This window comes from Manis pentadactyla, chromosome 10, assembly GCF_030020395.1.
Source record: "Manis pentadactyla isolate mManPen7 chromosome 10, mManPen7.hap1, whole genome shotgun sequence".
In the NCBI taxonomy this organism is placed as follows: domain Eukaryota; kingdom Metazoa; phylum Chordata; class Mammalia; order Pholidota; family Manidae; genus Manis; species Manis pentadactyla.
In genome coordinates, this window is record NC_080028.1 from 100,147,922 (window position 1) to 100,172,645 (window position 24,724).

The 24,724-nt window shown below is 39.2% G+C and overlaps 1 long non-coding RNA gene and 1 pseudogene across 1 annotated transcript in view; one reads left to right on the forward strand and one right to left on the reverse strand.

Annotated features, from left to right (window-relative positions):
- Positions 1-12,363, reverse strand: part of LOC130679181 (uncharacterized) — a 33,540-nt gene extending 21,177 nt beyond the window's left edge. Inside the window, exon 1 of the long non-coding RNA XR_008992245.1 lies at positions 12,302-12,363. This is a non-coding gene — a long non-coding RNA (uncharacterized LOC130679181). The remainder of the gene's footprint in view (positions 1-12,301) is intronic.
- LOC118931441 (cytochrome P450 3A12-like) overlaps positions 1-24,724 on the forward strand; it is a 56,168-nt pseudogene that overhangs the window by 25,629 nt on the left and 5,815 nt on the right.

The following is a 24,724-nucleotide window of genomic DNA, read 5'->3' on the forward strand; positions in this document are numbered from 1 at the left end:
TGTATATTATTGCCTCATAAAATATTGCCTCATAAAATTAACTACTTGTTATGTAAATGACAACAGGAAAGGTTAGTTTTGGATGTTGTGGAGTTGCACATTTCGACAATCTAAATCAGAAGCTAATCTTATGCTTCTAGGTGATACTATGCAAAAGCTTCTCTAAATATAGGGACTGTTAGATGTCACTTGATATCCAAGAAAGGTAAATGTTAGCTTTCATAAACCTTACCTCAAACCTTACCTTTTCTACTTCATTAGAAGTTTAGATGAAGTTTTTTTTTTTTTTTAAATAATTATTTTTTATTGAAGGGTAGTTGACGCACAGTATTACATTACATTAGTTTCAAGTGTACAACACAGTGGTAGAACATTTATATACATAATTCTAGGTTCCAGCTATCACCCTACCAAGCTGTTACAATATCTTGACTATATTCCTTATGCTATACATTACATCCCGGTTACTTATTTATTTTACCATTGGAAGTCTGTCCTTTTTTTTTTTTTTTTTTTTTGTGAGGGCATCTCTCATATTTATTGATCAAATGGTTGTTAACGACAATAAAATTCTGTATAGGGGAGTCAATGCTCAATGCACAATCATTAATCCACCCCAACCCTAATTTTCGTCAGTCTCCAATCTTCTGAGGCATAACAAACAAGTTCTTACATGGAGAACAAATTCTTACATAATGAATAAGTTACATAGTGAACAGTACAAGGGCAGTCATCACAGAAACTTTCGGTTTTGCTCATGCATTATGAACTCTAAACAGTCAGTTCAAATATGAATACTCATTTGGTTTTTATACTTGATTTATATGTGGATACCACATTTCTCTATTATTATTATTTTTAATAAAATGCTGAAGTGGTAGGTAGATACAAGATAAAGGTAGAAAACATAGTTTAGTGTTGTAAGAGAGCAAATGTAGATGATCAGGTGTGTGCCTGTAGACTATGTGTTAACCCAAGCTAGACCAGGGCAATAAAACATCCACGTATGCAGAAGATTTCTCTCAGAACAGGGGGGGTGAGGTTCTAAGCCTCACCTCTGTTGATCCCCAATTTCTCACCTGATGGCCCCCCTGCGACTGTGCCTGTCTTAGGTTGTTCCTCCCTTGAGGAATCTTACCCGTCTCTGGCTAACCAGTCATCTTCCGGGGCCATACAGGGAAATGTGAAGTTGGTAAGTGAGAGGGAAGCCTTATTGTTTGAAAAGGTTAGCTTTTTACTTCTTTGCATATTTATGCCCTGTGGCTTCTATGCCCAGCATTTGTCTTGAGGTATCTTTACCACTTGGAAGAATTATGATACTCGGTAAATTTGATATGAGGCACGAATTCTATTTAAGGGTTGTAATTAGGAAGGAAGAAGAAAAGCTATAGAAGTAGCAGGTGGAAGAAAACATGGGAAGATTGATTATTTCTTTGACATATCTTCTTGTAGAGTAACTTCAGCATATATAGGTTTTAAGCTACTACTTAAATTGCGCACACACATTAACATAATAGGAGTATAGTTACATAACCAAAGCATATCTGTAATTACCAGCCATCTCCAGTGAAACCAAGAAAACCATTAAGGCACCTTAGACATTTGTGAAAACTTATCTATGATATGGTGGATATTGTCCAACTGAACTTGAACAGTCTGAGAGAGTTCAGATAAATTAAAACAGCCCATTCCTGGGGACTGTTCACATCCCGTATATTCTTTTAACAGTAAATAGTCTGTGGTTGTAAGATTTTGGAGTGCTACAATTTGCACTTCTCCTAATTCATGGTTGAGTTCCAACAGTATAGATCCAGTCAAATTTGTTGTTTTACTGTATGCACAGGCCAGCTTAGATATCTCCTTCCTCATTCCCATGGCAAGTCCAGGAACTGGTGGGATGAGTGCATCTACAGCTGTAGCAGTGCGTGGATCTTTGTTGGGGTTTTTTGATGATCATCTTCTGGCATGAGTCTTCCAGAGAGTGCTGATGTTGGAAGTTCTTTTTCATATCGTATCTTAGTTCATTTTCGGGGTAGCCCAATTAGGCTTTGATACTCTGTATAAACACAAACAGACCCTTTGCCTACACTTTTATATGCCCTTTATACCCTTGTGTAGAACTCGTTGGAGGTTACCACACAGGAACTGCCCTTTTTTTTTTTTTTTGCTTTGTTTTTGGTATCACTAATCTACACTTACATGATGAATATTATGTTTACTAGGCTCTCCCCTATACCAGGTCTCCCCTATAAACCCCTTTACCGTCACTGTCCATCAGCATAGCAAAATGTTGTAGAATCACTACTTGCCTTCTCTGTGTTGTACAGCCCTCCCTTTTCTCCTACCCCCCCATGTATGTTAATCTTAATACCCCCCTACTTCTCCCCCCCTTATCCCTCCCTACCCACCCATCCTCCCCAGTCCTTTTCCCTTTGGTACCTGTTAGTCCATTCTTGAGTTCTGTGATTCTGCTGCTGTTTTGTTCCTTCAGTTTTTCCTTTGTTCTTATATTCCACAGATAAGTGAAATCATTTGGTATTTCTCTTTCTCCGCTTGGCTTGTTACACTGAGCATAATACCCTCCAGCTCCATCCATGTTGCTGCAAATGATTGGATTTGCCCTTTTCTTATGGCTGAGTAGTATTCCATTGTGTATATGTACCACATCTTCTTTATCCATTCATCTATTGATGGACATTTAGGTTGCTTCCAATTCTTGGCTATTGTAAATAGTGCTGCAATAAACATAGGGGTGCATCTGTCTTTCTCAAACTTGATTGCTGCGTTCTTAGGGTAAATTCCTAGGAGTGCAATTCCTGGGTCAAATGGTAAGTCTGTTTTGAGCATTTTGATATACCTCCATACTGCTTTCCACAATGGTTGAACTAGTTTACATTCCCACCAGCAGTGTAGGAGGGTTCCCCTTTCTCCACAGCCTCGCCAACATTTGTTGTTGTTTGTCTTTTGGATGGCAGCCATCCTTACTGGTGTGAGGTGATACCTCATTGTAGTTTTAATATGCATTTCTCTGATAATTAGCGATGTGGAGCATCTTTTCATGTGTCTGTTGGCCATCTGTATTTCTTTTTTGGAGAACTGTCTGTTCAGTTCCTCTGCCCATTTCTTAATTGGGTTATTTGTTTTTTGTTTGTTGAGGTGTGTGAGCTCTTTATATATTCTGGATTTTAAGCCTTTATCGGATGTGTCATTTTCAAATATATTCTCCCATACTGTAGGGATCCTTCTTGTTCTATTGATGGTGTCTTTTGCTGTACAGAAGCTTTTCAGCTTAATATAGTCCCACTTACTCATTTTTGCTGTTGTTTTCCTTGCCCGGGGAGATATGTTCAAGAAGAGGTCACTCATGTTTATGTCTAAGAGGTTTTCGCCTATGTTTTCTTCCAAGAGTTTAATGGTTTCATGGCTTACATTCAGGTCTTTGATCCATTTTGAGTTTACTTTTGTATATGGGGTTAGACAATGGTCCAGTTTCATTCTCCTACATGTAGCTGTCCAGTTTTGCCAGCACCACCTGTTGAAGAGACTGTCATTTCGCCATTGTATGTCCATGGCTCCTTTATCAAATATTAATTGACCATATATGTCTGGGTTAATGTCTGGATTCTCTAGTCTGTTCCATTGGTCTGTGGCTCTGCTCTTGTGCCAGTACCAAATTGTCTTGATTACTATGGCTTTATAGTAGAGCTTGAAGTTGGGGAGTGAGATCCCCCCTACTTTATTCTTCTTTCTCAGGATTGCTTTGGCTATTCGGTGTCTTTGGTGGTTCCATATGAATTTTTGAATTATTTGTTCCAGTTCATTGAAGAATGTTGCTGGTAGTTTCATAGGGATTGCATCAAATCTGTATATTGCTTTGGGCAGGATGGCCATTTTGACGATATTAATTCTTCCTAGCCACGAGCATGGGATGAGTTTCCATATGTTAGTGTCCCCTTTAATTTCTCTTAAGAGTGACTTGTAGTTTTCAGAGTATAAGTCTTTCACTTCTTTGGTTAGGTTTATTCCTAGGTATTTTATATTTTTTTTGATGCAATTGTGAATGGAGTTGTTTTCCTGATTTCTCTTTCTGTTGGTTCATTGTTAGTATATAGGAAAGCCACAGATTTCTGTGTGTTGATTTTGTATCCTGCAACTTTGCTGTATTCCGATATCAGTTCTAGTAGTTTTGGGGTGGAGTCTTTAGGGTTTTTTATGTACAGTATCATGTCATCTGCAAATAGTGACAGTTTAACTTCTTCTTTACCAATCTGGATTCCTTGTATTTCTTTGCTTTGTCTGATTGCTGTGGCTAGGACCTCCAGTACTATGTTAAATAACAGTGGAGAGAGTGGGCATCCCTGTCTAGTTCCCGATCTCAGAGGAAATGCTTTCAGCTTCTCGCTGTTCAATATAATGTTGGCTGTGGGTTTATCATAGATGGCCTTTATTATGTTGAGGTACTTGCCCTCTATTCCCATTTTGCTGAGAGTTTTTATCATGAATGGATGTTGAACTTTGTCAAATGCTTTTTCAGCATCTATGGAGATGATCATGTGGTTTTTGTCTTTCTTTTTGTTGATGTGGTGGATGATGTTGATGGACTTTCGAATGTTGTACCATCCTTGCATCCCTGGGATGAATCCCACTTGGTCATGGTGTATGATCCTTTTGATGTATTTTTGAATTCGGTTTGCTAATATTTTGTTGAGTATTTTTGCATCTACGTTCATCAGGGATATTGGTCTGTAGTTTTCTTTTTTGGTGGTGTCTTTGCCTGGTTTTGGTATTAGGGTGATGTTAGCTTCATAGAATGAGTTTGGGAGTATCCCCTCCTCCTCTATTTTTTGGAAAACTTTAAGGAGAATGGGTATTATGTCTTCCCTGTATGTCTGATAAAATTCCGAGGTAAATCCATCTGGCCCGGGGGTTTTGTTCTTTGGTAGTTTTTTGATTACCGCTTCAATTTCGTTGCTGGTAATTGGTCTGTTTAGATTTTCTGTTTCTTCCTGGGTCAATCTTGGAACGTTATATTTTTCTAGGAAGTTGTCCATTTCTCCTAGGTTTCCCAGCTTGTTAGCATATAGGTTTTCATAGTATTCTCCAATAATTCTTTGCATTTCCGTGGGGTCCGTCGTGATTTTTCCTTTCTCGTTTCTGATACTGTTGATTTGTGTTGACTCTCTTTTCTTCTTAATAAGTCTGGCTAGAGGCTTATCTATTTTGTTTATTTTCTCGAAGAACCAGCTCTTGGTTTCATTGATTTTTGCTATTGTTTTATTCTTCTCAATTTTATTTATTTATTCTCTGATCTTTATTATGTCCCTCCTTCTGCTGACCTTAGGCCTCATCTGTTCTTCTTTTTCCAATTTCGATAATTGTGACATTAGACCATTCATTTGGGATTGCTCTTCCTTTTTTAAATATGCTTGGATTGCTATATACTTTCCTCTTAAGACTGCTTTTGCTGTGTCCCACAGAAGTTGGGGCTTAGTGTTGTTGTTGTCGTTTGTTTCCATATATTGCTGGATCTCCATTTTGATTTGGTCATTGATCCATTGATTATTTAGGAGCGTGTTGTTAAGCCTCCATGTGTTTGTGAGCCTCTTTGCTTTCTTTGTACAGTTTATTTCTAGTTTTATGCCTTTGTGGTCTGAAAAGTTGGTTGGTAGGATTTCAATCTTTTGGAATTTTCTGAGGCTCTTTTTGTGGCCTAGTATGTGGTCTATTCTGGAGAATGTTCCATGTGCACTTGAGAAGAATGTATATCCCGCTGCTTTTGGATGTAGAGTTCTATAGATGTCTATTAGGTTCATCTGCTCTACTGTGTTGTTCAGTGCTTCCGTGTCCTTACGTATTTTCTGCCCAGTGGATCTATCCTTTGGGGTGAGTGGTGTGTTGAAGTCTCCTAGAATGAATGCATTGCAGTCTATATCCCCCTTTAGTTCTGTTAGTATTTGTTTCACATATGCTGGTGCTCCTGTGTTGGGTGCATATATATTTAGAATGGTTATATCGTCTTGTTTGACTGAGCCCTTTATCATTATGTAGTGTCCTTCTTTATCTCTTGTTACTTTCTTTGTTTTGAAGTCTATTTTGTCTGATATTAGTACTGCAACCCCTGCTTTCTTCTCACTGTTGTTTGCTTGAAATATGTTTTTCCATCCCTTGACTTTTAGTCTGTACATGTCTTTGGGTTTGAGGTGAGTTTCTTGTAAGCAGCATATAGATGGGTCTTGCTTTTTTAACCATTCTGTTACTCTGTGTCTTTTGATTGGTGCATTCAACCCATTAACATTTAGGGTGACTATTGAAAGATATGTACTTATTGCCATTGCAGGCTTTAAATTTGTGGTTACCAAAGGTTCAAGGTTAGCCTCTTTAGTATCTTACTGCCTAACTTAGCTCGCTTATTGAGCTGTTATATACACTATCTGGAGATTCTTTTCTTCTCTCCCTTCTTGTTCCTCCTCCTCGATTCTTCCTATGTTGGGTGTATTGTGCTGTGCTCCTTCTAGGAGTGCTCCCATCTAGAGCAGTCCCTGTAAGATGTTCTGTAGAGGTGGTTTGTGGAAAGCAAATTCCCTCAGCTTTTGTTTGTCTGGGAATTGTTTAATCCCACCGTCATATTTGAATGATAGTCGTGCTGGATACAGTATCCTTGGTTCAAGGCCCTTCTGTTTCATTGTATTAAATATATCATGCCATTCTCTTCTGGCCTGTAGGGTTTCTGTTGAGAAATCTGACGTTAGCCTGATGGGTTTCCCTTTATAGGTGACCTTTTTCTCTCTAGCTGCCTTTAACACTCTTTCCTTGTCCTTGATCTTTGCCATTTTAATTATTATGTGTCTTGGTGTTGCCCTTCTTGGATCCTTTCTGTTGGGGGTTCTGTGTATTTCCGTGGTCTGTTCGATTACTTCCTCCCCCAGTGTGGGGAAGTTTTCAGCAATTATTTCTTCTAAGATACTTTCCATCTCTTTTCCTCTCTCTTCTTCTTCTGGGACCCCTATAATACGGATATTGTTCCTTTTGGATTGGTCACACAGTTCTCTTAATATTGTTTCATTCCTGGAGATCCTTTTGTCTCTCTCTATGTCAGCTTCTATGCGTTCCTGTTCTCTGATTTCAATTCCATCAGTGGCCTCTTGCATTCTATCCATTCTGCTTATAAACCCTTCCAGAGTTTGTTTCATTTCTGCGATCTCCTTTCTGGCATCTGTGATCTCCTTCCGGACTTCATCCCATTTCTCTTGCGTATTTCTCTGCATCTCTGTCAGCATGTTTATGATTCTTATTTTGAATTCTTTTTCAGGGAGACTGGTTAGGTCTGTCTCCTTCTCTGGTGTTGTCTCTGTGATCTTTGTCTGCCTGTAGCTTTGCCTTTTCATGGTGATAGGAATAGTCTGCAGAGCTGGGACGAGTGACGGCTGGAAGGACTTCCTTTCTTGTTGGTTTGTGGCCCTCCTCTCCTGGGAGAACAGCGGCCTCTAGTGGCTTGTGCTGCGCAGCTGCGCGCAGACAGGGTTTCTGCTTCCTGCCCGGCTGCTATGGAGTTAATCTCCGCTGTTGCTGTGGGCGTGGCCTGGCTCGGGCAGCTACTCCAAAATGGTGGAGTCGCGTTGGAGCAGGAGCGGCTGGCAGGCTATTTATCTCCGTAAGGGGCCTCCCTGCTCCCTGCAGCCCAGGGGTTAGGGTGCCCAGAGATCCCGGATTCCCTACCTCTGGATTAGGTGACCCGCCCTGCCCCTTTAAGACTTCCAAAAAGCACCCGCCAAAACAAAACAATGCCCACCAAAAAAAAAAGAAAAAAAATTTTTTTTAATTAAAAAAAAAAAAAAAAAAAAAAAGGTTGTCGTTCGTTTTTCTTTATTCTCCGGTGCCAGCCTCAGGCCTCTGCTCACCGGTCTTTCTGCCCTGTTTCCCTAGTATTGGGGTCCCTATCCCTTTAAGACTTCCAAAAAGCGCTCGCCAAAACAAAACAGCAAAAAAGCAAAAAAAAAAATGGTCGCGCGCTTTTCTTATGTCCTCTGTCGCCCAGCCTCCAGTGCCTGCTCACTGTTCTTGCTGCCCTGTTTTCCTAGTATCGAGCGCCCTGCACTCTGGCCCGGATGGCTGGGGCTGGGTGCTCGGCAGTCCTGGGCTCCGTCTCCCTCCCGCTCTGCCTGCTCTTCTCCCGCCGGGAGCTGGGGGGAGGGGTGCTCGGCTCCCGCGGGGCCGGGGCTTGTATCTTACCCCCTTCGGGAGGCGCTGGGTTCTCTCAGGTGCGGATGTGGTCTGGATATTGTCCTGTGTCCTCTGGTCTTTATTCTAGGAAGGGTTGTCTTTGTTATATTTTCATAGATATATGTTGTTTTGGGAGGAGATTTCCGCTGCTCTACTCACGCCGCCATCTTCTGCCCCTTCTCTGCAATTATTTTTATCACAAAGTTCTCATAAATTACTAATTCATTACCTTACATTATTCTTTATTTTAATCCTCAAGTTCTCACAAGAACTGTCCACTGGAAACCATTCCATATGGGCTTTCATGTCATTTTTTTCTTCTTCTTTTTAAAATTATTTTATTTACAATAAATTTCTTTTTTATAGCAACAATAAAAACTATACTGTTACACTTTCACAGCAAAATTGAGCAGAAGTTACAGCTATTTCCAACACACTCACTGCCCCCTTTCCAAACAGCCCCCCTCACTGTCAAACCCCTCCCAGGAGTGGACATTTTTTATACTCAGTGAACCTGCCATAACAGATTATTATCATCCAAGGACCATAATTTACATTAGGGTTCATTCTTGGTGTATATTCTATGGGTTTTCAGAAATGTATAGTGACGTGTATGTCCCATTATAGTATATAGACTATCTTGTTTCCTTTTCACATACAATTTTCTGAGCTCTTCTTGACTTTCTGGTGGGAGACATTCCAGATTTCTCTATTTCCCGTAACAAAATCTGGAATCTACCATTTCTCCAAGAGCCCTAGGTTCCTTTTAGTGAGAAATGGTATTTAGAAACCAAAATCTGGGATGTAGGAGTGCTCATTGTTACCAGGATATCTTGGCTTCTAGATCTTCTCAGTGCACAAAGCTGAGAACATCAAATATATTTATAGAGGACTGATAAACATACATATTTCTTTATCTACCCATAACCACTGTTGTAAACATGCTGCCTCTCAACAGCAAAAAAGAATTTATGCATACTTAACTTCTATGACATGAATTCTCCCTTCATGGTTAATTTTAAGGTACCAATGCTTTGACAACCGTGTCAGAAAATTCCTGAAAATTTAACAACTCGTTGTAGAGAATAAGGATGACTTCATCATAGCACTAAAATATATCTATATCTATGTCTACATCTACTTCTATCTGTCCATCTGTTATTCTATCAACCAATCTATCTACATAGTCCAAAAGAACTTTTTGTGATGACGTAGTCTACTTCTGCTCTGTTCAATGCAATAATCGCTAGACACATGTAGCTATTGCGCACTTCACATATGGCTAGTGCTGCTGAAGAGATGAAACTTGTATTATATTCAACTTCTACTAGATTGAATCAAAACTTAAATAGCCACATGGGGCTAGTGGCTAACATACTGAAAGCAGAGCTCAGAGCTCTGAGCTTTGAGTATCATGAGTTTTGGGTAACCCTATGGGGTGGAGAATTTTCTAGAGGAATTCATCCATAACAGCATCCTAGAAGCCATCATTAGGAATTCAGAACTCTGTAGAACTTTTTACATGCATCTTGTATTCTTTTTACTTGGGAGGTAAATGGTTGGTGCAGGTGCCCCGTTCATTTCAGTGCTTAATTATCTATAGGTTCTAATATAGTCCCAATCAAATAGATTAGAACCTGACCATCCTTAGATTCTCCCAGGAGAAAAATCAAAAGGGAGACCAACTTATGTCCACAAGGGCTGTTTGCTGAGCATGATGTAGAGCAGAGAGTGGGGACATGTGCTAAGGAAGGTGACATTCAGGACATGGTTGAATAAGCACTGCTGACCCTGCTCACTGGGCCCTGTTTTTCTATATTTCATCTGGTCAATGCCCTTTTAATGATACATTCTTTCTTCTGCTATTCTAAGCCATTTTTTAGAGTAGGATCAATCACCACTCTTCTAGCTTTTGTCCATGTCTGTAATTTCTGTATATTACGGACTTTATTCATTGAAAACCTGTGCCTCTGGTCTTCTGTTACCTGATGCCTCTCAAAGGTATAATAATCCATGCTTCCTAAACTAGAGTGTGCACACAAATCACCCATACCAAGAATGTTCAGATTTTGATTCAATAGTTCTATGGTGGAATTAGATTTTCTGCAAATCTAAAAAGTTCCCATGTGCTACTGATATTGCTGGTCCATGGAACACACTTTGAGTAGCAAGAGTTATCTGTAGCCCAGTATTGTTCTCTTAAATAGAAGGAAACGTGTAGATGAAAGATCTTTAACTTCTCCTTACTATTAAGCCTTGTATTGCAAAGTCTCTCAACAAAAGAAGCTATATGTTAGCTAGAACTATTTAAATTTTTCCTGGGGAAGAATTCTATCCCATATCCTCATAGCTAAAGTACTTTTAGGATTCTCCAAGGGACATGCTGATCACACCATGTATGTTAGAAAGAAATGCTAGCTCATGAAATTACCAATATACATTACAAAGCAGAGAAGGCAAAGAACAGTATTAGCTCTGGGGAGAACTGAATCAAGACCACTTTTGCCTTTTTTGGCTCTGAAAGATACACATCAGACTGCAAACCACCCCCAGTTGGACTCTCAATTACTTCCCATTTTTTCCCTAAGGATTCGGGAGTTCAATTTTGGTTTCTCCTCATTTTACCTGTGATGTTGTACATTCACTTGCTTTACCTCAGTGTCTTTCTCTCCTTTTAGCTCTGACTGATACGGAGCTTGTGGCCCAATCTATTATCTTTATTTTTGCTGGCTATGATACCACTAGCAGTGCTCTTTGCTTCCTTATGTATTTATTGGCCACTCACCCTGATGCCCAGCAGAAATTGCAGGAAGAGATTGATGCAACTTTCCCAAATAAGGTGAGGGGGTGATACCCAGAGAGGGTGGGAGAAGGTGAAGGTTTAGCAAGAAGGACTCCTCACCATTTCTTAGGAGGATTTTTGCAAAACACAGGAGCATTAATTCGTACACTTTCATATTTAGGAAGGATTTATGGAGATAAAGGGAAAAATGTAGGTAAAATACATTATTCACAGAAATGTAAGATCTTTGAGAAAAACACACTGGTGCTAGTATACAGTTATCTGTTACCAAAATACTGCCAAATAAAAATCACACACAAAGTATTAGTGGCACCTAACATTAAGCATTTATTGCTCAAGTGTCTAGATAAGCTATCTCTGTTGGTATTTGCTTGACCTGCCTTCATCTGGCTGTTGGCTGATCTAGGTTGGCCTTGACTAGGCTGGCAGGGCTGACTCAGCCCCACACCCATGCATCCATGCATCTCTCCTATTCCAGAAAACTAGCCTGGGTGTGTTATTCTCGGGGCAATAACAGACAGCTAGAGCAAGAAGCCCAATCTGTGGGTGCCCTCCTAAACTCTGCTTGCATCACACTTGGTCAACATTCCATTGCTTCAAAGCAGGCCACATGGTCAACCCCAGAGTCAGAATGGAAGGACACCACCACATTAGAGGGCAAAGGGCACAAACACACGAGGGGTCAAGAAATGGGGCCATTCATGCAGTTTACCACACTGGGTAATTTTGCTGAATAGGATAGGCTTGGCATGTAGGAAAGAGCATCAGGTAGGATATAGAACACATGCATTTAAGTCCTGACTCTGGTTTCCACAAGGTTATCACCCTCCTATTTCATAGGTCTGTCAAAAATAAGGTAAGGATACATTTTAGGGCCTACCTAAATTAGAATTTTCTTTCCTTTGTGGTAAAGCCCATATTGGGATCCTTTTGATTGCAATAAGATGGAAAGGTCACTGTGAGACAGAGCCTAGCTAGAGCACTGTGCTCTCTCATTTTCATAATAATAATTATAACCTTAACAACTCTAATACCTCACATTTGCTTCTTACTATGTATGTGTGCTTTAAATGCTTTATACTTATAAATGAATTCAATCTTGCTAAAATTCTGTATTAGGATAGGCCAGGATATGTTACAGGAACCAGTTAACCATCAAATCTCGGTGGCTTTACAAAGAAAAGACTGAGTTGGGAGTTGATCCCAAATCTCGATTTCTCTAAATCTGTTTCTTCCCAGACGCTACCTTCCTGCGATGCCCTGGTGCAGATGGAGTACCTAGACATGGTGGTGAATGAATCTCAGATTATTCCCAGTTGCTGGTAGACTTGAGCGACTCTGTAAGAAAGATGTGGAGATCAAAGGGGTGCTCATTCCCAAGGGGACAGTGGTGATGGTGCCCATCTTTGTTCTTCATCAAGGCCCAGAGCTCTGGCCAGAACCTGAGGAGTTCCGCCCAGAAAGGTACAGGGCCCCTGGAGAGGGAACCCACCCTGGTCTGGGCTGGTTGGAGCATATTGTCACATCTCTTGGCAGAGATGATAAATGTGTGGTTGTGTGATCATTTATTTGTACATCTTTTTATTTTTAGGAGATTTTTTATTACAAGAATGATCACTGCTTTTTGCCAAAATTTTACACACATATGATGAGAAAAAGAAAATTACAGCTGTCTACAGTCTCAATACCTTAAGACAGTTCTCATTAATAACGTGATGTTGTTCTTATGTACATTTACATATATATATGTTATATGTATGTAAATTTATATATTAAGATGGTATTATGTCTTATTTGACTTTTAACCTTTACTAGATATTAAACTATAAGGAACATGCTATATGTGGGAGTGATTGTATGCATATTCATAGTAGACTTAAGCACTGTCTAATTTTAGGTGTATACAATTTTTAACTTTCAGGTTTTCTGTGCTTCTGTCTTGAGCTCTCTGAATTTATCATCAATGTTCACATATTCCATGTTTTGAAACACTGGATGCCATTTGTTGTTTTTTAATTTTTTAATTGAAGCATAGTTGATAGACAATACTATATTGGTTTAAAATACAAAATACAGTGATTCAACAGTTCTACACATTATTAAGTCCTCACTGCTCCTACTGGGGTCACTATCTGTCAACATAGGAAGATGTTACAGAACCACTGACTATATACTCCATTATACCCCTTATCAAGTAAATCATGTATGAATATATTCTCCCATACTCTAGGTTGCCTTTTTGTTCTGATGATGGTGTCCTTTGCTGTACAGAAGATTTTTAGTTTGATGTAGTCCCACTTATTCATTTTTTATATTGTTTCCCTTGGTCAGGGAGACATGTCCAGAAAAAAACTGCTCATGCTTATGTTCAAGCAATTTTTGCCTAAGTTTTCCTCTAAGGGTTTTATGGTTCCATGTCCTATATTTAGATCTTGAATCCATTTCACATTTACTTTTCTGTATGGAGTTAAGACAGTGATCTGGTTTCATTTGCTTGCATGTAGCTGTCCAATTTTCCCAACACCATTTATTGAAGAGTCTGTCTTTTCCCTGTTGTATATTCATGGCTTCCTTGTCATACATTAATTCACCATACATGCATGGGTTTATTTCTGAGTTCTCTATTCTGTTCCATTGATCTATGGATACATTCTTGAACCAGGGCCATACTGTTTTGATTATAGAGGCTTTGTAGTGTAGCTTGAATTGAGGGAATGTAATACCTCTAGCTTCTTCTTTCTCAAGATTGCTTTTGCTATTTGGAGTCTTTTGTGGTTCCATATGAATTTAAGATTATTTGCTCTAGTTCACTGAAAAATGCCATTGGTAATTTGTTAGGGATTGCATTGAATCTGTAAACTGATTTGTGCAGGATGGCCATTTTCACAATATTAGTTCTTACTATCCATGAACTTGGATAAATTTCCATTTATTGAGGGGGCGGAGCCAACATGGCGGCATGAGTAGGACAGTGGGAATCTCCTCCCAAAAAAATATATACTTTTGAAAATACAACAAACACAACTAGTCCTAAAAGAGAGACCAGAAGACGCAGGACAGTGGCCAGACTGCAGCTACACCAGCGACAAACCAGCGACTGGTGAAAGGGGTAAGATACAAGCCCCAGCCCTGCGGGACCCGAGCGCCCCTCCCCCCAGCTCCCGGCGGGAGAAGAATAGGCAGAGCGGGAGGGAGATGGAGTCCAAGACTGCCGAACACCCAGCCCCAGCCACCCCCACCAGAGCACAGACACAGTGCGTGGGCGGGGGGCCCTGGATACTGGGAAAACAGGGCAGCAAGACCTCTGAGCGGGTGCCGAAGCTGATGCCCCTGTGACAAAGAAAAGCGGGGGCTTTTTGAAAGTCTTAAAGGGACAGGGACTTAACAGCTTGACGGAAACAACCCAGGTCACAGTACAGCAGCTGGAAATTACAGGGAAAACCGGGCGCACTAACCCCCTGGGCAACAGCTCTGAGACCCCTCACGGAGGCAAACAGTCAAGCAGCCCCCCCATCCATTACCCCACCGGGCGCTGCGAAAGCAGAGAAGCAGCCTGAGACAAACTCCGCCCACAGAAAGGGAAATTTCTCCCTTCCGGCCAGGCAAGACACAAAGACCCACTCTACACGCAATTACCCAACACAAGCCACTAGGGGTCGCAGTTGTCCCAGTAAAGAAAGGCCAGTAGCAAGTGAAAATTTTGGCCCTACCAGCTGAGAGTCAATAGCACCTGTCAACATGAAAAGGCAAAAAAATATGATCCAGACAAGACTAACCCAGACAGCTTCGGCATCTGCTACATCTTCCCCTGAGAAGGAACCTGGGGAGATAGATTTAGCCAGTCTTCCTGAAAAAGAATTCAAAACAAAAGTCATAACCATGCTGATGGACTTGCAGAGAAATATGCAAGAACTAAGGAAGGAGAATACAGAAATAAAACAAGCTCTGGAAGGACTTCAAAACAGAATGGACGAGATGCAAGAGACCATTAATGGACTAGAAAACAGAGAACAGGAACGCAGAGAAGCTGATGTAGAGAGAGATAAAAGGATCTCCAGGAATGAAAGAATTTTAAGAGAGCTGAGTGACCAATCAAAAAGGAATAATATACGCATTATAGGAATTCCAGAAGGAGAAGAGACAGAAAAAGGGATAGAAAGTGTCTTCGAAGAAATAATTGCCGAAAACTTCCCCAAACTAGGGGAAGAAATGGCATCTCAGACCACAGAGGTACACAGAACTCCCATGACAAGGGATCCAAGGAGGGCAACACCAAGACACATAATAATTAAAATGGCAAAGATCAAAGACAAGGACAAAGTATTAAAGGCAGCCAGAGAGGAAAAAAAGGTCACCTACAAAGGAAAACCCATCAGGCTATCATCAGACTTCTCAACAGAAACCCTACAGGCCAGAAGAGAACGGCATGATATACTTAATGCAATGAAACAGAAGGGCCTTGAACCAAGACTACTGTATCCAGCACGAATATCATTTAAATATGAAGGAGGGATTAAACAATTCCCAGACAAACAAAAATAGAGGGAATTTGCCTCCCACAAACCACCTCTACAGGGCATCCTACAGGGACTGCTCTAGATGGGAGCACTCCTAAAAAGAGCACACAACAAAACACCCAACATATGAAGAAGGGAGGAGTAGGAATAAGAAGGGAGATAAATAAAGAATCATCAGACCGCGTTTATAATAGCTCAACAAGCGAGTTAAGTTAGACAGTAAGATAGTAAAGAAGCTAACCCTAAACCTTTGGTAACCACAAACTTAAAGCCTGCAATGGCAATAAATTCATACCTTTCAATAATCACCCTAAATGTAAATGGACTGAATGCACCAATCAAAAGACACAGAGTAATAGAATGGATAAAAAAGCAAGATCCATCCATATGCTGCTTACAAGAGACTCACCTCAAACCCAAAGAGACGCACAGACTTAAAGTCAAGGGATGGAAAAAGATATTTCATGCAAACAACAGAGAGAAGAAAGCAGGTGTTGCAATTCTGGTATCAGACAAAACAGACTTCAAAATAAAGAAAGTAACAAAAGACAAAGAAGGACATTACATAATGATAAAGGGCTCAGTCCATCAAGAGGATATAACCATTATAAATATATATGCACCCAATACAGGAGCACCAACATACCTGAAACAAATATTAACAGAACTAAAGGAGGAAATAGAATGCAATGCATTCATTCTAGGAGACTTCAACACACCACTCACTGCAAAGGACAGATCCACCAGACAGAAAATAAGTAAGGACACAGAGGCACTGAACAACACACTAGAACGGATGGACCTAATAGACATCTACAGAACTCTACATCCAAAAGCAACAGGATACACATTCTTCTCAAGTGCACATGGAACATTCTGCAGAATAGACCACATACTAGGACACAAAAAGAGCCTCAGTAAATTCCAAAAGATTGAAATCCTACCAACCAACTTTTCAGACCACAAAGGCATTAAACTAGAAATAAACTGTTCAAAGAAAGCAAAAAGGCTCACAAACACATAGAGGCTAAACAACACACTCCTAAATAATCAATGGATCAATGACCAAATCAAAATGGAGATCCAGCAATATATGGAAACAAACGACAACAACAACATTAAGCTCCAACTTCTGTGGGACACAGCAAAAGCAGTCTTAAGAGGAAAGTATATAGCAATCCAAGCATATTTAAAAAAGGAAGAACAAGCCCAAAAGAACGGTCTAATGTCACAATCATCGAAATTGGAAAAAGAAGAACAAATGAGGCCTAAGGTCAGCAGGAGGGACATAATAAAGATCAGAGAATAAATAAATAAAATTGAGAAGAATAAAACAATAGCAAAAATCAATGAAACCAAGAGCTGGTTCTTCGAGAAAATAAACAAAATAGATAAGCCTCTAGCCAGACTTATTAAGAGGAAAACAGAGTCAACACAAGTCAACAGTATCAGAAACGAGAAAGGAAAAATCATGACGGACCCCACAGAAATACAAATAATTATTAGAGACTACTATGAAAACCTATATGCTAACAAGCTGGGAAACCTAGGAGAAATGGACAACTTCCTAGAAAAATATAACCTTCCAAGATTGACCCAGGAAGAAACAGAAAATCTAAACAGACCAATTACCAGCAATGAAATTGAAGAGGTAATCAAAAAACTACCAAAGAACAAAACCCCCGGGCCAGATGGATTTACCTCGGAATTTTATCAGACATACAGGGAAGACATAATACCCATTCTCCTTAAAGTTTTCCAAAAAATAGAGGAGGAGGGGATACTCCCAAACTCATTCTATGAAGCTAACATCACCCTAATACCAAAACCAGGCAAAGACACCACCAAAAAAGAAAACTACAGACCAATATCCCTGATGAACGTAGATGCAAAAATACTCAACAAAATTTTAGCAAACCGAATTCAAAAATACATCAAAAGGATCATACACCGTGACCAAGTGGGATTCATCCCAGGGATGCAAGGATGGCACAACATTCGAAAGTCCATCAACATCATCCACCACATCAACAAAAAGAAAGACAAAAACCACATGATCATCTCCATAGATGCTGAAAAAGCATTTGACAAAGTTCAACATCCATTCATGATAAAAACTCTCAGCAAAATGGGAATAGAGGGCAAGTACCTCAACATAATAAAGGCCATCTATGATAAACCCACAGCCAACATTATATTGAACAGCGAGAAGCTGAAAGCATTTCCTCTGAGGTCGGGAACTAGACAGGGATGCCCACTCTCTCCACTGTTATTTAACATAGTACTGGAGGTCCTAGCCACGGCAATCAGACAAAATAAAGAAATACAAGGAATCCAGATTGGTAAAGAAGAAGTTAAACTGTCACTATTTGCAGATGACATGATACTGTACATAAAAAACCCTAAAAACTCCACCCCAAAACTACTAGAACTGATATCGGAATACAGCAAAGTTGCAGGATACAAAATCAACACACAGAAATCTGTGGCTTTCCTATACACTAACAATGAACCAACAGAAAGAGAAATCAGGAAAACAACTCCATTCACAATTGCATCAAAAAAAATATAAAATACCTAGGAATAAACCTAACCAAAGAAGTGAAAGACTTATACTCTGAAAACTACAAATCATTCTTAAGAGAAATTAAAGGGGACACTAACAGATGGAAACGCATCCCATGCTCGTGGCTAGGAAGAATTAATATCGTCAAAATGGCCATCCTGCCCAAAGCAATATACAGATTTGATGCAATCCCTATGAAACTACCAGCAACATTCTTCAATGAACTGGAACAAATAATTCAAAAATTCATATGGAACCACCAAAGACCCCGAATAGCCAAAGCAATCCTGAGAAAGAAGAATAAAGTAGGGGGGCTCTCACTCCCCAACTTCAAGCTCTATTATAAAGCCATAGTAATCAAGACAATTTGGTACTGGCACAAGAACAGAGCCACAGACCAATGGAACAGACTAGACAATCCAGACATTAACCCAGACATATATGGTCAATTAATATTTGATAAAGGAGCCATGGACATACAATGGCGAAATGACAGTCTCTTCAACAGGTGGTGCTGGCAAAACTGGACAGCTACATGTAGGAGAATGAAACTGGACCATTGTCTAACCCCATATACAAAAGTAAACTCAAAATGGATCAAAGACCTGAATGTAAGTCACGAAACCATTAAACTCTTGGAAAAAAACATAGGCAAAAACCTCTTAGACATAAACATGAGTGACCTCTTCTTGAACATATCAGCAAAAATGAACAAGTGGGACTATATTAAGCTGAAAAGCTTCTGTACAGCAAAAGACACCATCAATAGAACAAAAAGGATCCCTACAGTATGGGAGAATATATTTGAAAATGACACATCCGATAAAGGCTTAAAATCCAGAATATATAAAGAGCTCACACACCTCAACAAACAAAAAACAAATAACTCAATTAAAAAATGGGCAGAGGAACTGAACAGACGGTTCTCCAAAAAAGAAATACAGATGGCCAACAGACACATGAAAAGATGCTCCACATCGCTAATTATCAGAGAAATGCATATTAAAACTACAATGAGGTATCACCTCACACCAGTAAGGATGGCTGCCATCCAAAAGACAAACAACAACAAATGTTGGCGAGGCTGCGGAGAAAGGGGAACCCTCCTACACTGCTGGTGGGAATGTAAGTTAGTTCAACCATTGTGGAAAACAGTATGGAGGTACATCAAAATGCTCAAAACAGACTTACCATTTGACCCAGGAATTGCACTCCTAGGAATTTACCCTAAGAATGAAGCAATCAAGTTTGAGAAAGACCAATGCACCCCTATGTTTATCGCAGCACTATTTACAATATCCAAGAATTGGAAGCAACCTAAATGTCCATCGATAGATGAATGGATAAAGAAGATGTGGTACATATACACAATGGAATACTACTCAGCCATAAGAAAAGGGCAAATCCTACCATTTGCAGCAACATGGATGGAGCTGGAGGGTATTATGCTCAGTGAAACAAGCCAAGCAGAGAAAGACAAATACCAAATGATTTCACTCATCTGTGGAGTATAAGAACAAAGGAAAAACTGAAGGAACAAAACAGCAGCAGAATCACAGAACTCAAGAATGGACTAACAGGTACCAAAGGGAGGATGGGTGGGTAGGGAGGGATAAGCGGGGGAGAAAAAGGGGGGTATTAAGATTAGCATCCATAGGGGTGTGGGAGAAAGGGGAGGGCTGTACAACACAGAGAAGACAAGTAGTGATTCTACAACATTTTGCTACGCTGATGGACAGTGACTGTAAAGGGGTATATAGGGGGGCCCTGGTATAGGGGAGAGCCTAGTAAACAAAGTATTCGTCATGTAAGTGCAGATTAAAGATAAAAAAAAAAAAAGCAGTTCCTGTGTGGTGACCTCCAATGAGTTCTACACAATGATATAAAGGGCATATAAAAGTGTAGGCAAAGGGTCTGTTTGTGTTTATACAGAGGATCAAAGCCTAATTTGGCTACCCCGAAAATGAACTAAGATATGATATGAAAAAGAACTTCCAACATCAGCACTCTCTGGAAGACTCATGCCAGAAGATGATCATCAAAAAACCCCAACAAAGATCCACGCACTGCTACAGCTGTAGATGCACTCATCCCACCAGCTCCTGGACTTGCCATGGGAATGAAGAAGGAGATATCTAAGCTGGCCTGTGCATATAGTAAAACAACAAATTTGACTGGATCTATACTGTTGGAACTCAACCATGAATTAGGAGAAGTGCAAATTGTAGCACTCCAAAATCTTACAACCACAGACTATTTACTGTTAAAAGAATATACGGGATGTGAACAGTCCCCAGGAATGGGCTGTTTTAATTTATCTGAACTCTCTCAGACTGTTCAAGTTCAGTTGGACAATATTCACCATATCATAGATAAGCTTTCACAAATGCCTAAGGTGCCTAACTGGTTTTCTTGGTTTCACTGGAGATGGCTGGTAATTACAGGTATGCTTTGGTTACATAACTGTACTCCTATTATGTTAATGAGTGTGCAGAATTTAATTAGTAGTTTAAGACCTATACATGCTGAAGTTACTTTACAAGAAGATATGTCAAAGAAATAATCAATCTTCCCAGGTTTTCTTCTGCCTGCTACTTCCATAGCTTTTCTTCTTCCTACCTAATTACAACCCTTAAATAGAACTCATGCCACATATCGAATTTACCGAGTATCATAATTCTTCCAAGTGGTAAAGATACCTCAAGACAAATGCTGGGCATAGAAGCCACAGGGCATAGATATGCAAAGAAATAAAAAGCCAGCCTTTTCAAACAATAAGGCTTCTCTCTCACTTACCAACTTTACATTTCCCTGTATTGCCCCGGAAGATGACTGGTTAGCCAGAGATGGTTAAGATTCCTCAAGGGAGGAACAACCTAAGACAGGCACAGTCGCAGGGGGGCCATCAGGTGAGAAAATGGGGATCAACAGAGGTGAGGCTTAGAACCTCCCCCCTCCTGTTCTGAGAGAAATCTTCTGCATATGTGGATGTTTTATTGCCTGTGTCTAGCTTGGATTAACACATAGTCTACAGGCACACACCTGATCATCTACATTTGCTCTCTTACAACACTAAACTATGTTTTCTACCTTTATCTCGTATCTACCTACCACTTCAGCATTTTATTAAAAATAATAATAATGAGAGAAATGTGGTATCCACATATAAATCAAGTATAAAAATCAAATGAATATTCATATTTGAACTGACTGTTCATAATGCATGAGCAAAACCGAAAGCTTCTGTGATGACTGCCCTTGTACTGTTCACCATGTAACTTATTCACTATGTAAGAATTTGTTCTCCATGTAAGAACTTGTTCGTTATGCATCAGAAGATTGGAGACTGACGAAAATTAGGCTTGGGGTGGATTAATGATTGTGCATTGAGCATTGACCCCCCTATACAGAATTTTATTGTTGTTAACAACCATTTCATCAATAAATATGAGAGATGCCCTCACTATATATATAAACACTTCCAATTGTAAAATAAGTAAGTAACCGGGATGTAATGTATAGCATAAGGAATATAGTCAAAATATTATAACAACTTGGTATGGTGATAGCTGGTACCTAGAATTATCATGTATATAAATGTTGAATCACTGTGTTGTACACCTGAAACTAATGTAATACTGTGTGTCAACTACCCTTCAATAAAAAATAATTATCCGGAAAAAAAAAAATTTCCATTTATTTCTGTCTTCTTTAATTTCTCTCCTCAGTGTCTTACAGTTTCCGAGTACAGGTCTTTCACCTCCTGGGTTAGTTTTATTCCTATGTGCTTTATTCTTTTTGAGCAATTGTAAATAGAGTTGTTTCTCCTTCTGCTAGTTGGTTGTCTGTACATGGGAATGCAACATATTTATGTATAGTAATTTTGTATCCTGAAACTTTGCTGAATCCAGTTATTAGTTCTAATGGTTTTTGATGGAGTCTTTAGGGTTTTCTATATACAGTACCAAGTCATCTGCAAATAGTGTCTGTTCTATGTCTTCCTTACCAATATGGATGACTTTTATATCTTTATCTTCTCTGATTGCCATGGTTAAGACCTCCAGTAGTATGTTGAATTAAAGTGGTGAGAATGGGCATCCTTGCCTTGTTCCTGATCTTAGAGGAAAAGCTTACAGCTTTTCACCATTCAGTATGATGTTAGCTGTGGGTTTGGTCCTTATTATCTTATATATGGTCCATATTATGTTGAGGTTATGTTTCCTCTGTACCCACTTTGTTGAGAATTTTTATCATGACTGTATGTTGAATTTTGTCAGTGCATTTTCAGCAACTATTGAGATGATCAGATGGTTAATGTGCTGTATCACGTTCATTGATTTACAAATATTGTACCATCCTTGCATCCTTGGAATAAATCCCACTCTGTCGTGCTGGATGATCCTTTTGTTGTATTTCTGAGTTTGATTTTCTAATATTTTGTTGAGGATTCTTGTGTCTATGTTTGTCTGGGATATCAGCCTATAATTACCTTTTTTTTCTTTTCTTGTTTGTCTGGTTTTGGTATTAGAATGATGTTGGTCTCATAGAGTGACTTGGAAGTATTCCCTCCTTTTCTACTTTTTGGAATTCTTTGAGAAGGATGGATATTAGGTCTTCTTTAAGTGTTTGGTAGAAGTCAACTGTGAATCCATCCAGTCATGGAATTTATTTACTGGGAGTCTTTTGATTGCCAATTTAATTTTGTTACTGCTAATTGGTATGTTCAGACCTTCTGTTTCTTCCTGGGTCACTCTTGGAAGGTTGTACTTTTCAAGGAATTTATCCATATCTTCTAGGTTGTCCAATTTATTGGCCCATAATTTTTGATAGTATTCTCTAATAATTCTTTGAATGTCTGTGGTATTGGTTGTAACATCCCCTTTTTCATTTCTGATTGTTTATTTGTGTCTTCTCCCTTTTTTTGTGAAAAGTCTGGCTAGGGTTTGTCTGTACTCTCACTTCTCAAAGAATCAGCTCTCGGTTTCATTTGAGTTTTTCCATTGTGTTGTTCTTCTCTATTTTATTAATTTCTGCTCTTATCTTATTATGTCCCTCCTAGTAACTTTGGTTTTCATTTCTTGTTCTTTTTCTATTTTCCTTAGTTGTGAGCTTAGACTGTTTATTTTGGATTGTTCCTCTTTCTTGAGGTTGGCCTGTATTGCTACATACTTTCTTCTTAGAACTGCTTTTGCAGCATCCACATACTTGGAACTGATGTATTTTGTTTCCATTTGTCTTCATGCATTGCTTGATTTCTTCTTTGATTTGTTCACTGATCCATTGATTATTTACCCTCTGGGTGTATGTGCTTCTTTTGGTTTCTTTGTGTATTTGATTTCTAGTTTCATACCACTGTGATCTGAAAAGATGCTTCATACAATTTCAATATCTTTGAATTTATTGAGACTGTTTTTGTGTCCTAATATGTGATCTATTCTGGAGCACATTCCATGTGCACTTGAGAAAAATGTGTATGCTGCTGCTTTGCAGCAGGAAAGGTCTGTATATACCTGTTAAGTCCATCTGGTCTAATGTGTTGTTCAACATCTCTGTTTCCTTATTTATTTTCTGTCTGGGTGATCTGTTCACTGATGTAAGTGGAGTGTTAAGGTCTCTTAATATGATTGTGTTGCTGTCAGTTTCCCATTTAGGTCTGTTCGTATTTGTTTTATATATTTAGGTGCTCCTATGTTGAGTGCATAGATATTTACAATCATTATATCCTCTTGTTGGACTGATCACTTTATATTTGTGGAATGTCCTTCTTTGTCTCGTTACCTTCTTTGTTTTGAATTCTACTTTGCCTGATAAAATTACTGCCACCCCTTCTTTTTTTCCTGTTTATTTGCATGAAATATCTTTTTTTTCCATCCCCTCACTTTCAGTCTGTGTATGTCCTTAGGTCTGAAATGAATGTCCTTTAGGCAGCATATAGATGGGCCTTGTGTCTTTATTTGTTCTGCTACCCTATGTCTTTTGATTGGTGTATTTAGTCCAATTACACTTAAGGCAATTATGGATAGATATATACTTGTTACCATTTTATTAATTGTTTTCTGGTTGGTTTTGTAGTTTCTCTGTTCTGATCTTCCTCTCTTATCTCATCTCTTATTATTTGATGGTTTTTAATACTGTTCTGCTTGGGTTTCCTTTTTTAAATTTTGTGTATCTGTTATATGCTTTGGGTTTGCAGTTACCATAAGGTTCATAGCCTGTTTCCTAAATATATAACAGTTTATATTAAGTTGATGGTCACTCTATTTCTAACACAATCTGAAAGTACTCCTTTTGTATTTTTCCTCCTCCACACTTTATGTATGTCATAATCTACATCTCTTGTGTATCCCATGACTGATTTTGCGTACAGTTGATTTTACTACTTTTGTGTTTAACTTCATACTTGCTCATAAGTAATTGGCCTGCTACTTTTATTGTAGGTTTGTTTCATTGATGAAAAATATTTAGGCTTAAGAATATTTCCAGCTACAGAAGTCCCTTTACATGTCTTGTAAGACCAGTTTAGTGTTTGGGAACTCATTTAACCTTAGTTTATCTGGGAAATGTTTAATCTCCCCTTCGATTCTGAATGGTAATCTTGCTGGGGAGAGGATTCTTGGT